The sequence below is a fragment of the Thunnus thynnus genome, chromosome 11 (genome assembly GCF_963924715.1).
Source record: "Thunnus thynnus chromosome 11, fThuThy2.1, whole genome shotgun sequence".
In the NCBI taxonomy this organism is placed as follows: domain Eukaryota; kingdom Metazoa; phylum Chordata; class Actinopteri; order Scombriformes; family Scombridae; genus Thunnus; species Thunnus thynnus.
In genome coordinates, this window is record NC_089527.1 from 26151065 (window position 1) to 26164995 (window position 13931).

Sequence of the window (13931 nt, forward strand, 5' to 3'; positions counted from 1 at the left end):
TAGCAACAACCAGTGTTTACCTCACTGCAACATAAACTACACATCAAAGTCAGTCTTACTGTCAGTAAAATACCTTGAGGATTTTGCTCTTTGATGAACGCCCTCTCTCTCTTTTCTACTTGTAAATCCTGATTTATGGTGGATTTCCCAGTGATAACAGCCTGCTGTTAACTACAGAGATTCCTCCAAACCTATTAAAATGCTGTCACTTTACTAGCCTTGGCTGGCCCGCCTCTCCACTGTTACCTGTGCTGCAGGTGCCAAAGGAAACAGAAGGGATGTGTATCAAAGATGGTCTCAACAACAGTGCTACAGTCCTCAGTTAAGGCTCAATACAGCTGCACAAAACAGCCATTGTTGCTGTGTGATTAGACCGTGCCACACATGCTCAAATATATAATTAGGTAATGTTTCGCTACAATGGCCAGTACCTGTCAGCATACAATGTTCTGTGCGGCGAATGAATGGAGGTGTCTGTCTGACGTGGAGGAAGAGAAAAGAAGAAAGAGAGAGGGAGGAGGGAAGGTGGGAATACCTAATTGCAGGCTGTATAGTGATACAGGAGGCAAGGAATGTGCCTGACAAGCACATCTCTGATCTTTTGAGCGGCTGGAGGCCTGCTGACAGACAACAAGAGGCTCCCAGACCAGCCATACAAGGATATGGTTGGCTCAGCTTGTGGGTGACCTGACTGAGTGACGTCATTTCCAGCAGGCTTCAAATTAGGGGATATGCGGGGGTGTGTGGAGATCTAAATCTACGCAGATTATTGTCCCCTCTTTGTGAGAAGGAAAGAAGAGTGGGCCTACTGCAAAATGGCAAAGTTGAGATTTCCTGCTTCCTGTTCCTGAGAGACATAACAAATCTTGATCCTGTACTCAACCTGGAACATTTGTTCCTTAGTTCAAAGATTCAAAGTTGACTTGGCCACCTCAGAGTTTTATCAAACAACCTGAGGAGCCCTGGAAGAAAAAAAGCAGCGTAATGACACGTATTATTATTAGGTATCTCATTCCTTTCCAGTTTATCACATTTTCAGTCATGCCAGGGATTATTATCAGGGCTGGTTCAGTATAATCAGTATGTGCACACCCAGGGGTCTAGCATGCCAGTGGGGCCTGTATGTGCAAAAAATAAAAAATAAAAATACATTGGGAAAGTCCCATTACTAACTACTGTGGGCACAAACCAAACAACATTTCAGCATGTACATGTTTTCTGTTTACTGAATGAAGTGAAAAAATAGGTGAAAAAAATGATGCTGATGAAATGAGCTGTGATTGGTTTATTGATTGTCTCATGAAGTTATTTCACAGAAATAAATGTTTTGCTCCCTTCACCTACAAGAAATTCAAAAAATACTGTTTTTTCCATAAAAAAGTTAAATTACCTGGTGATAAATCCTTAAAATCATATTTCCTCTTCTTGTGGACTATATAGAAGTTTTATAGGTTGTGAAGAGGAAAAAAAGAATCCCACCGCAAGGTCTTCTCCCTTTCAACCACATCACACGGGCTTTATAAGCTGATGGAGTTTGCTAAGTTGTCATGATGATTGATCTGTTCATATTCAAGCTCAGTAGCTGTTATGGTTTCATCCATAACATTTAAAGGATTTTTTCGTCTATGTTGGCTCAAAAGTCAGACATGAAAGTTCATTCTTGACATTGGAAGTAGTAGTTTTACAAAACCATTCCAACACACGGTCCACCGACAGAGTTTTTGACTGTCCCACACAAAAAAAGAAACCAATAATAGACAGCGCCAAGGCTCTATTACAGGTTGAGGCCCTGTAAGTCTACCAAAAAACAACCAATCGTACACTAACTCAAACAGAACGTCATACTCTACAACCATATAACGGCGACATATACAGTAACAGGACATAATATTTTTAAGAGATTTCTTCAATTTTACAAAACAAAAACTCATATTATTACAAATTTAGGTTGACAAATGCAGCAGCTTGCAATTTTGTGAGCGGGTTAGGGGTTAGGGTTGAACACAGACCTCTCAATCCGGCAATAAATATTATCCTATTATCCTATTGCTTCAAAACATCATTACGATTGTTTCCTATCATTACGTGAAGTTATTTCCTTTTCTTCTTAAAAGCGGTAGTACTCAAGAAAATGTTATCAGTGCATGTCCAGCATATTGTGAGAAAGCATTACCACGATTGAGTGGTTGAGTGACACAGACCAACCGTTATTTAGAGTGCGTCAATTGATACTTTAGATGGCCACAGCAGAGTGAGTAGCCAGGATGAGATTCTTGCTAAAACATGACCACGGAAACCCTAATTGAAGATTGCAACAGCTTCACAGAAGTGACGCCACAGGAATGTCACTCAGACACAACAGCATATAGATGCTTTTATTAATCTGTTCTAACATGCATATGAACACACGCACATACACACATACCCACAGACACACACACACACACACACACACACACGGACACACACATGCGCGCACGCTCACACACATTGTCCCGTCGAGCAATGTATAGCAGTTATTGTGCAGAAAATCATCAGTCAGCAATATAGACAGACAGACAGGAGCCCAATAGCATACCACCCTCAGTCTGCTCCAAAGTAGTGTGGGATGATGTCTCTCCAACACACACACACACACACACACACACACACACACACACACACACACACACACACGCTCTGACATCAGATAGGCAGGGTCCTGGCTTGGTGCATCCCCCGCTGCCTCCCCCGACCGTGTCGACTTGTGAGTCACTGACATCACTTCCCTCCCAACAGCAACAAACGGCTGGGTTGTTGGGAGAGTCCACTGGATGGGGGGAGAGGAGGAGGTTGTTTGAGTCAGGTCCATGGAATCCATGATATACTGTACAGTGCTTTGTGTCGGAAAGGGGAAAACCAGCTACATCATCCCCACTAGGCTTTTGTTTACTCCCGCCTGCAGAAAATCTCCTTTGTTTTGTTTTTTTGTTCTTCTCCTCCTGATGCATCTGCTCTTTCTTTCGTCACCACAGGCTAATAGGTGTGAGCAGTTAATGAGCCGAGGGGCTGAATCACAGAGGTGGGTCTGAGGTCATGCTGGATGACCTGCTGTGCTCTAGCATGCAATGCAATGAGGCACTTCTACAGTTTCTGACATAAAAACTAATACAAAAATTAATTTTCCTCTGGAAGTTGTGATCAGTTGTTTTTAGGCGGAGGTTGTGATCCTGCAGTCCAAAAACCTCACGATCCAACTGTAATACTGAAAGGTTTATGGAGTGGAAAATCTAATCATTCAAGTGTTTTAGCAAGTTGGAAAACTGAGAGTTTTTTTTTTTTTTTTTACTTTTTGCTTTGGGTCCAACTTTCCTCTCCCTCCGGATTTAAGAAAGAAGGAAGTGCTTGAGGGATTGCTCGAGTCATTTTACATTTACTCAATTCCACCACCTGCACCTTATAAGGGATTTGAAATGATTGACTCTTAGTTCATAAATTTGTTGACGCTGAGCAACTTTATGAGCAACTTATATGTCACCCTTTTATGTCTAGGACAGTGGTTGCCGACATGTTTTGTTTTACGCAACCCCACAGCCCTGTCATATGAGCTCAGGTTCCCTTCATTGGATTCATCACCAGCTGTCATCCTCCTAAATGAGTTCATTTGAAATGATTTTAAACTGCATGATATTTAACACTAATTATATATAAGTAACTATTTTTCGCACAATTGAAGTGTCTGTGTTTCAACCAGTTATACATTGCTCTTAGCAAATCATTACAACCATTTATCCATTAGCTAACCATTTCAACTTTTATATATTACTATTAGCTAACTATTTCAACTGTTTATCCATGATTACTGTAACTGTTTTGACCATCTTACTACTGATTGCTAACTATTTCAGCTGTTTTAGTAACCCTTTATCAATACTGTTAACTGACTATTTATCTATTATCTATTATATTTATTTATTACTTTCAGCTGTTCTTTTCAATCCTTTATCCATTACTTTTTGTTGAAGCTAGCTTTATATTAACTATTTCTCAGTATGTAACTGTCTATTTTAGCTGTAGCCCTTACTTTTAACTAGTGTTAACTATTGAAACTATTTGTTCATTACTTACTACGAACTATCTAGTTGCTATTTCAACTGTTTATCCATTCAAGGTTAAGCTATCTATAAGACTCATTTATCCATTACTGTTAAATGTCTATCCATTATTACTGTAATTACGTTCTGTTGTCTATTTCAGTCATTTATCCACTACTTTTAACTGTTTCAACTGTTTATCCATTAATTGAAGTAAGTAAGTAAGTACGCACGTAAGTACTGTTTAGACTTCTCTGATTGCTTGCTAACTATTTTTTATGCTCTCTATAGCAGTGGTTCTCAAAGTGGGTTCCAGGAACCCTCAGAGATCCTTGAGGGTGTTCCAGGGGGTCCCCAGCAAAAAGGGAATTGTTTATTTTCACTATTATTCCATCTATAAGTAACACAATGACAGAATGTATGGCTGTTTTGGTCATGGGTTTCATACAATTTCTGTAATAAAACATCTAAAAGCAAAAATCTTATCAGATGGGGGACCCTGGGAGAAAATCTCATCAAATGAGGTCTGTAGTCAAATCTGTGTCAGTTTAGGGGTCCTTGACATAAAAAAAAGTTTGAGAACTACTGTTTATAGGGTGACTTTGTGTAATGTAGGACACGGTCAAATGTGGGGCAGCTCAAGTATCTCTTCTTGTAACAAATGCTAATGAATGGGACTGCTGTCAAGATAAACCTGGTCAGGAAATTGAATCACACATGTGATGTCATACTTTGGGGCGGGGAAGCTTCCAACAGGAAGTTCTTGTTGTGAAGTCAAAGGTTAGTGGCAAAGGATTTAGACTAATGGGATATAAATCTGTCATAAATAAAGCAATGTTTCCGATTGCTGTCAAATTGTGTTTATAATATATTGATGTATCGAAATATGCTCTATTATGGTGAAAACATGTGTCATATTTTTTTATTTCAGTCAATTTTTCATCATCCCACTTTAGAAAATGTGGTTTGAAATTTGGGACAGCATGGTTTAACTAGCGTGGACCAGTCGTATACATTCTTAAATTGGTGAAATATGCATTTAAGCACATACAAATTATATAATTACTAATATTAATACATATTACATACTATAATACATTACTATACTATTTGTAACAGTAAAAATCTGAAATGACCAAACATGGGCATGCACTTTGGCCTTAAGTGTTTCTGATCAGAGTTTTTTATTGTATGAATTAAGGTGATTTAGACTTTTCATTGAGGGTCCCAGATTTCAGCCTGAACTGTCCCACATTAGGAAAGACACATAATCTGGGACAGTTTGGCACAAGGAACAATTTTATATTTGCCATTTCTTCTCTGAGTGTGATATCTGCATTCTCTTTTCTGATATGAATAGTAAACACTTTGGGGATTTCAGAAGGGTATTGGGTGCAGATATTATGTATTGGCTTCAAATCGAAACATATTGCTAAAGTGCCGATTGCAAAAATTGTCCCACATTACTCTAATTCACCTTATGTTGATTTTTAAAAAAATCATAATTTCTATGTTTTCAAATCAGTTAAGCTGTCAGTCTTACCACATACACCCTGGCAACGCTGGGGAAGTACCACGGGTTGGGAATCACTGCTGTTGAAACATATTAGATATCCCGTCATGTTTTCGCTGATGTCATGGTAACAGAAGTTGTGGTGGACTTTCTTAATCCTGTTGACTTTATGAGTGAGGTCGGGACAAAAGAAAGATTCCACGGAGTCACCACCGGAGTTAGAAACACTCGTCTTTCAAAACGTGAGCAGAACACTGCCCATGACATGTCCCTGCTATTGTCTGTTTGTTTCTAGGAGTGACCACATTGATACTGTAACTGTGAGTGAGTGTGTGCGTATGTGTGTGTGAAAGTCGAGCAGCAGGCATGGACAGTAACACCTCAACTCCCGGGACAATTAACTCAGACCCTGGCACAATGAAATTTATCAGCGTGGGAGCGAAGGGATGGAGACAATGATGATGGAGAGAGAGGGGAAGTAACAAGAGATAAGAGTTTGTGTCCGAGAGAACAGCTGAGTCATTTCGAAATTTTGAGTGTTTATCTGAAAATGATTGGAGGAGTGCAGAATGAGTGGACCTTGGGTGGAGGGGAAATATCTTAGTCAAGAGGGGCTGCTCGTGTTTCCCAAACCAACAGTTCTGTTTTGACTCTTTGGTGATTGAAAACAGCCGTCGGAGCCTGGTGTGGACCTGGTAACGTGGTAAATAATATTAGGTATTATCTGTGAACATGGGTAGTGATCCTGTGACTCACAAAAACAACAAGCATCCCTCAGCTAATGCGTACAACACACCGTTGTTCCCACCCTGGAGGAACAGAAAACAGAGTTAGGCTTTCACTGTTTAATTTAAGACAAGGTTGCTTCACCCTCTGTTGTGTCTCTGCTCATCTCTACTTCTCTATTGACTCTGGCGTGTGCGTTTGGGTTTGATAGATAGCACTTGAATGAGGAAACATCTTGACAAATCAATGACCTCAGGGCACTTCCTCCACATCCACACCCACCTTGACGATGACAGTGTGAGTGTGGTCTGTGTCTTCAGGCTCGGGCTTAGCTACTTTGATGTAACCACAGAGAGGAAGCGGAGGTCAAGTCTGGGAGATCCTGACATGACCGTCTAAAGTGGAGTCGTCTCCTGCTGATGTCATGGCCGGTCCTGCCCTGGTGTTTTTCCTTTTCCTCCACCTCCTTCTCTTCCCAGCCCGGTTCGATGGCAGTCAAACTGGCAATGGATTTCCTTTTGTAGGAATAAATGCTTCACAAGAGAGATGTGGTTTGGAAATTAATGAAGCACAAGAGGTCATCCAAGACTAGTGTTGGGTATCGTTTGAATTTTACCAATTCTGATTCTGATTTTGCTTATTGATTCCCAGTTTCAGTTCTAATATGGTAAAAAAAAAAAAAGTGGTTAAATGTTTAGATGACAAAATATCTTTATCCTTTTAAACGTTAAGTTTACTTTGACTTTTATTGTTTCATTAAAATAAGTCAAAGTCTTTTAACTGAACGTTCACAAAGTAAATACATACAATAAAAACATATGATCCAGAACATATATTTTCTTGTGGATGCTGTGGTATTTGTTACTCACCAGTTTTCTCTTTGGTCATCTTTCCCTTTATTGCCGAAGAAAAAGGTGTGTCGCGGCTTGGAGGTGCTAGCGCTGGTTAACGACACACTTGGATTAGAAGACTGACGAGCAAGACATCAAACACTTCACATTCTTTCAGATTGACACTGTGCTGCCTTAAATGTTTGGTCACATTTGAAGTGCAACTTGACTCGCAGCTAATGAACTTCTCACATGCATGCCTTGTCGTTTTCTTTAATAAAGTGTAGCCACACTTCTGAGCTTTTACCACGGTCCATATGTCACTACTGTTGTGATGTTAGCCATGCATGCTTGTATGTAAACAAATCAACATGCTGTTGCGTTGATGCATAACCTAGACAGATCCTGGCAGATAGCCACGTCCTTGCAGATATGTAGCCTTTGTTTGTAATAATAAAGGTTTATAGTGTTTAGGAACCGATAAACAGAACCGAAATTCAAATTCTTTAACGGGTACCCAGTTCTTGGCATTTCGGATTTGGTTCTAATTTGGAACCGGTTTTCCGTTCCCAACCCTTTCCAAGACATCTAAACTACAGAGCATGCTTCACTGATTTGCTCATGTGCGCCTCACCAGCCAAAACCCCACCCTGCTTCTTTGATCTTCAAACAGTAGGCTGACATCTATCATACAATCCCATTAAAAGTCTGTAATCAAACCCGGTCCAGGTAACTGTACCTGACGCAATTAGAGGCCAGCCATGATGTGGAACATATAGCGTGGGTTTGCTTTAGCTATTTTGTTGCATCACTGGCAAACCTTTTAATTCCCACTGTTACCGAGATATGTAAGGATGAATCTGTTTTTTGTATTGACAGAGAACACTGTCTGCAATGTGATGTAAGACGGAGAGATGAGAGGAAGAAGGGACGCAGGGGAGCAAAGAGGAAGGAGCCGGGGGCGAGAGGATGTAGGAGCACCGGGGGAGTGCTGACAGACTGAGCGTTTAACTTTTGCCGAGCGTATTGAACTCTGAGTGGGGGAGCGACATGTGTGTTCACAAGGAAAGCTTGGCTCCCAATGACGGAGCAAAAGTCCATGTTTTCTGCAGCTGTGTGAGTCCAGCCAAGTGTGTACAGTACAAAGTCTGGCTTTATTTACTATGCAGGCAAGTGTTTGTCATATTCTGTATTTCCTTTTTTGTTTTTCTTTAATATCTTAAATAAATGTGTCTTGTGTACTGCTGTACTTTTTTATTCTTTTAACATCATTTCTTTGAAACTGCCTATTCGTATTAAGTATATTATCAAAAAAAAACTTTCTCAGGAGGCTCTGCATTTGCTGCAAGTGGTCTTCTTTCTCCAACAGGGGCTGCTGCTCAGACGGGCATCTTCTTCCTCTTTTTGCAGCCGCAGCCACCGCTCCCGAGGAAATCCGAGAAGCACCTTTAATACCGTAACAGTCAGATAATTACTTACATATAAATAATACATGGCGATGCGTGCCAACTGTGGTGGTGTCACTTGTCGTTTCACTGTGTTTCCCTCCACACAGTCCAGAAGTGCCTGCTTTGATAGTCTGCTCAGTGTTCACCCCAACTCTCCCACACTCTCCAATCCACACACATCAGCTGAAATAGGATCTGCCTAATGGTCTGGAATATCCCTGTTTGGGCTGATCATCACTCCAATTTTCTTTTCAAATGTGAAGTTTTGATAAAACCGCAGGCCGGTGTGATGTGACGGGAGAGGTGGAGGAGGAGGAGGGCAGTGGGGCGTAAACATTGGGGTTGCTATGGAGGCGGCAGTGTAAGAAGTTTTGTGCGAGAAGAAAGACAGTCAGGAAGGCAGAGTGTGTGTTTTATGGAAGACTTGGAGTGACCCTCTTACCACAGAGGATGTGGGACTGAGGGGAGAACGACAATTCGTTACTCTTCATGCTGTGAGGCTTTAAAGCAGCCTCTCAATCAGATAAAAGAGACCAATAACAGTGGAAAAATCCAGCCTTGTAATACCTTTGGTGTACGATGGCCTTTCTGTGCGTGAGGAAGCTTGAGAAGGCGTGTTATCATTTCAAAGTGCTCGGTTAATCAAACACTAATACAACAGCTGTGCCCAGAGTCCGTGCCATTGTACATTTATGCCAGGAAGAAGCACAACCATTTCCTCATATTTGGCTTCTCTAATTTATGCATCTCTACCCTTCTGGTTTCAAAACAGGCTGAATCCAGTGGAATCATGCTGGTTGCTTTGAAGCTGAAATAGCCATGGGCAGAACCAGACTGACCAAACGCTGCTCACTGTGACTCCACAGTCTGTCTCTGAACCTTGAACCTTCACCCCTGACCCGATACCTCAGACTGGATAAAGTGCTGACGTCATAGTTCATGGACAAGTGTGAGGTTGCAGAGTTTAGGGTCGGGGTGAGTGCGAGGGCATGGTTAACAAGGAATGCTCTTAAAAACCAAAGATAATCAGTTGCTCATAACAAAGCAAGAGTTGGCCAGTGGCAAAGGTAAACACCCTGTCTCAAGTTTAATCTTCGCATGCAGCTATATGGGCACTTTTGTATTTCTCTCTCTCTCTCTCTTCTACTTTCCCTCTCTTCACCCGTTCTCTCTCATTCATGCTTCGCCTCTTTTTTCCCTCTTTTTCCCCTTTCTTCAGCTACAGGGCTTTTGGCTGTCTGTCATCATCTGAAGGAGCATCAGGTTCCACTCTCTGGCAGGCAGCACGTAGCTAAACACTGGGGCATGGAAACCATCCAAACACTCTTTCTCTCTCTCATACACACACATCTATGCACGCACATGCACGCTTGAGGATCCACCCAACGTGAATAAAAGTGTGATACAACCCAAACAAACACACGTTAACCTGAATACCGCCCAAACGTTGCCTCCGCTCCTCTCTGCCGCAGCACAGAGCTCCTGACTCCTGGAGGAAATAGCTGAGGGCACAGGAAACCCACAGCTAAACACAGGTTCTCACGGTGTCTCAACGACCCCTGACTGAGAGAAGAGCACTTCATAGCACCACATCCAACGTCAAGACCAGGCCATGGCTAGCCAAGCACAGGAGGTTGCCGGAGCCGTGACATGAGCTCAAAATGGAAAAATGGAAGGGAAAGATAAGGTCTACATCCTCGCTGGGCGCTCTCAGAAACGAAGGTCAGGAGACACGTCTGTCTGAGCAGAGACTCCAGTCCTTGTGTTTCAGAAGCAAAATATCAACAGAGGCAGTTCTATACAAGCGTGGTAAAAATGAGAGTAATAGTAAAGAGGGAATGTGGTCACACTACAACATAACCAAAATCATGTGTGTGGTTTTATGAAGTTAGAAAGCCCATAATGATGGAGTATTAAATGATTGTAGCGCCATGAGGTTTGATGGTTTGAGGGGGGGCGGGCGCATATAAAAAGCCAGCTTTCTCCCATGAACTCCTCTGGCACCCAGAAATTTGCTTGGATTTCGCAAGCTCACCCAACCTACTACAACCACCCCTCCTTTCCATTGTCACTGCTTCTGCCTAAAATAACTCCTGTTCCTGAAGGAGGTTCATTTTCTGCTGGGTTTTCAAATACTACGCTGTTGTTCTGCTGGCAGTGGGAAAACAGGAGAGGTTAGGGAGGTCACTCTCTGGGCTAACAGGAGCCGCTGCCATGTTTAGATGCTGCAACAGCCGCGATGTGGGACCGCTGGACCGTCTGTGGACACTCAGCCTTAATGAGGTGGTCCAGTACTACCATGTGACAATACCTTATTGTGCATGTTTTTGGAGAGTGCACATGTAAGCGGATTATAATAGGAGATGAGAGGGAATTAATAGTATCAACTTGTGTTTGCTTTTCACTTTTTTTTTATAGCACGAAGCCGATGCTGTGACCCAGAGTTCAAGTTCACTTTATTTGCCATTTGCACAGGTACAGAAAACAAACACACTGGAATTCTTGCATTAGTTTTCTCGGTCACTTAAACCTTCATTTATCAGTTAACGATGGATCAAATGACTGCGTGTAATGTGAAAGGTGACAAACCCACATATAATTATCACCTGACTCTGCAGTTCCCCTCAGTTCCACAGAGCGCTTTAGCATCTTTCAGCTCATTGTTTTGATTTTACGGCCTGCAACTTTACTTTTTTGGTTCTTTCTCACCGTTTCTCGTTTCTAGCTGCAGCAGGCAGCTGTTTTTAGCGAAAAAGCTCGGTTAGAATGACATACTGTGCCAGCCCACTACCAAACTACAGGTAGAAAAAGTTAGAACTAGATGGCAAACAGTTAAAGAACCGAACCAGTTGTTTCCCTCAGAAATTAGCGGAGACCAAAACAGAGCTTGAAGGAGAAAGAATATTTGTTTGGTTGCCAAAACCATGTCTCCAAATGAGTGAGAATGTTGTTCTCTGGCTGCTGACAGATTTATAGATGTGTCAACTAGCAACTGATTGCCAACACATTTGCCATCATCTTTATGTGGTGATTGAGTGTGTGTCAATGTTGTGTTTACAGTTTGTTCCGCTGCCCCTAAGTAGAAAAAAATTAATTAGTACTGCTTTAAAGAAAAAAAAGAGAAAGAAAGGTTGAGAACAAAAGGGAGATAGAAGAAATAAAAAGTTACATAAATTATACTGTATACCTGGCAGCTAGCGTGTGTATGTGTGTGTATACTCAAGGACTTCATCATGTACGTGGGTGAACACAGAATTCACTGTTATGACTTTTCATTTACAGCGAAAAAACACAATACTTCGCTTAATCTACGTCATCACAACGCCGAGATGTCTCATCACGCTAGAAGAAAGTTTTTGTTTATTGTTCAACACTTCAGGTAATCTTGGTTATTAATAACTCAACTAAAAGGTGTAACTTTGCGAAACAATGGGCTGATATTTCATCCCTTCGTAAGACTGTGGTGAGATTTGGCTTCTTGACTCTGACTCATGAAAATAACCTTAAATGAAGGTGAGAGGAAATGACATCTGTCTGTTCTTGTAGGAAGGCCTGTTAATTAAGTTTGTGGCTAGACAAACACACACGTTATATGACTCATAATGATGTTTTTTCAGTTTTGCATTGGTTTCTTTGCTTGCTGTAATAGTGGAAATCCAGATTACATGTGGGGTTTTTTTGCTGAAGATTAACACAGTAAATGTAGCAATTCTTTTCTAACTGCATAGACTTTTGGAAAAAACAAAGGAATACCTGTTTGAAAGAATGTCTTCTTTGTCGTGAGCAAATCACTGAGAGAGATGATTTCCTCTTTGGAGAGCACCACTGATGTCCAAATAGACTGGCTGGAAGGATGTGCTCGTATTACAAAATGTCAGATTGGCCCTGTGATGGTAACTGTAGGTAAACAGATGGTTTCAGGGGAAAAACCTCAAAGGTGTTTTTTTATATCAGATTTTATATTTATATTTTTAATTGAGTAATTTTCCCTACAAGTCATACTATCTCTATCTGGGTGATATTTAAGTGAGGTTAATAACAAAACAATGGGTTGAAATGAATATTCTAGATGAGTATGAATTTGAATTATATATATTAAAGGAACATTTAATATTTTGGGAAATATGCACCGGTGCTTTGTTTTGCTCCTGATGAAAGTTTGAGGACCAAAAGTGAGTACAAGTGATTGACAGTGTGCAGGATTTTTTGATCCTTTCATAGGAAACAGGGTTGAAATAAACATGACTTGAAATTAGTCCCTAACTTCCAGTCAGTAACAACCATTGATTGCACCATTTAAGGATGGTGGCACAATTTTGGTGGCATGATGGCTTGTAAAGACAATGTAACAATGTTTATCCAGGAGCCAAACTCAGATGTGCCACAAAACCACCAAATACTCTAGAAAATGCCATACTAAACTTAACAAGAAGTGAATGCAAGGGTGGGTTGATATACTTCTTCTTTTCTTCATCAGTTAACCGTCCAGCTGTTGCAGTCTCAACGAACTGGAGGACTGCCAGGGACTTTTTGTCATATCCACAACATTACAAAGGGATGTGATAAATGCATGAATAAACGCTTCCATGTAACGGATTTCATGCGTTGAAAGAAATTAGAGGTCATCAGTCACGCAGGTCCTGGGTGCAACTTCAGCAACACGACATTGCTACATTGCATGACGATATTACAGACTAATGCATCAAGTTGGCCTATAATTAGTGAATTACATGTAAACTAATGACCAAACAGGACTCAAAGTTCCATTGACTATGGAGTTCTAATGTGCCTAAGCTGCCACCAGGAATATTAAGAGTTATTAGTGGCAAACAAAAGGAGTAAATAATTATATTTCAAATTGTCAGCATATTGACCTATAGTCTTATTACATACTGTAATATGCATGACTTCACATCACGAAGGTTTAAAGTCTCCCTGCACTCAAAAATGTGTCTTGCTTACTGTTAATATTTCATTGTGCACACTGATGTGTGTACAGAGTTTGACACTAAAAGGCTGTTTTCACATTAATCTGTTGAAAGGGAAGTTTCTACCTAAAAGTATTTACCCTAAATCAGTGTTTAAGACATGTACATAAGATTTTGAGACATCATGGTTAGTTTTGATGTCACAAAACGTATCAGAAGTCAGTCAAAATCAATGATCCAATATGCAACTGACTCCAGTGTGATGTGAGCACTTGAAACCTCCAGTTCACCCCTACCTCAGTGAAGTAGGAGACATCTTGTGTCCAGTCGTTGAACTTTTGAAACGAAGAATATTTGCATATTCATCGACTCTGGATTTATTTCCAATGAGGGAGAAAGAGTGGATGTGCTTT

General features: G+C 41.0%; 2 long non-coding RNA genes across 3 annotated transcripts; one reads left to right on the forward strand and one right to left on the reverse strand.

Annotated features, from left to right (window-relative positions):
• Positions 1-2022: 2022 nt before the first annotated feature.
• On the reverse strand, positions 2023-7262 carry LOC137193007 (uncharacterized). The gene is made up of 3 exons (XR_010930661.1): positions 7182-7262; positions 6595-6845; positions 2023-2809 (listed from the first exon to the last, which is right to left on the reverse strand). It is a non-coding gene; the product is annotated as an uncharacterized lncRNA (long non-coding RNA).
• Positions 6822-8373, forward strand: LOC137193008 (uncharacterized). Of its 2 annotated transcripts, none has more exons than XR_010930663.1 (2): positions 6822-6910; positions 8022-8373. It is a non-coding gene; the product is annotated as an uncharacterized lncRNA (long non-coding RNA). The 2 variants fall into 2 exon arrangements; XR_010930662.1 differs by lacking the exon at positions 6822-6910 and adding an exon at positions 6921-7922.
• Positions 8374-13931: the final 5558 nt, after the last annotated feature.